Source organism: Pteropus alecto, unplaced genomic scaffold, assembly GCF_000325575.1.
Source record: "Pteropus alecto unplaced genomic scaffold, ASM32557v1 scaffold86, whole genome shotgun sequence".
Classification (NCBI taxonomy): Eukaryota; Metazoa; Chordata; class Mammalia; order Chiroptera; family Pteropodidae; genus Pteropus; species Pteropus alecto.
Window position 1 is genome coordinate 4,041,250 of NW_006442109.1, and position 926 is coordinate 4,042,175.

Below are 926 nucleotides of genomic sequence, written 5' to 3' on the forward strand. Positions count from 1 at the left end.
ATCCCCCTTCTTCCTTTAAAAACAAACCAAAGGGTATCTTTTGTCTCCCTGTGGCCCAAAAAGTTGTTGCTTCTGTGGTTGTCTCCTCAGAAGGTCAGTTTGCTGAAGTTAAGGATTCCTAGGTGTACCACAAACAACCAAACAAAAAAAAATCAACAAAATAACAACAAAAATAACTGCTGTGCTGGTTCTTAAGAGGGCTTTTGAGTTATAAACAGACTTTTCTATTTGTAAAAAGTGTAGTCCCAGCCTGTCTCCAAGCCACTTCTGTTCTCAAAAAGGTTTGGCCTGGTGTGGGAGGAGGGAAACTAGACTCTTTACTGGGGATGTTTTTCTAAGGGTCATAGAAAAGGCTTTCCACAAGAAGCATTTAAAAAGTGTTTTGGAAGGAAAGTCACCTTTTAATAACGAAAGAGGTACCACTTTGGGGTACACAGCTCTACACACAGCCTGTTTCTCAACCTTTGGAAATCCTTTAACAGTCTATGGAAGTCCACCCTTTAAACCAATCCAACAGCTCCTTTCTCCATAACCTGATTTTAGAGGTGTTTCATTATCTCTAATTACTCGGGGTAAATGGTGATTACTCAGTGTTTTAATCATCAGTTTGGGCAGCAGTTACTCTAAACTCAGGGAAGCCCAGACTCCCATGGGTATTTTTGGAAGGTACTGAGACTAGTCCGTGCATGCTTTCTAGTACCTCTGCACATGGTCCCCAGGTGAGCCCCGGCCGCTTCCCGGAGCTGGAGGCAGCGACGTCCCAGCCCCGGCAGCAGCTGCGGACTCGTGCGCTGCCCCGCGCTTCCGGGACCCGAGCGTACGACGCGAGGCCGGGCTGCTGGAGGGGAGGATGTGGGCGGGGCTCTCAACCCAAAAAAGGGAGGCGAGCGAGGGAGGAAGGGAGGGGCTGCCGGAGAAGAGGAGGA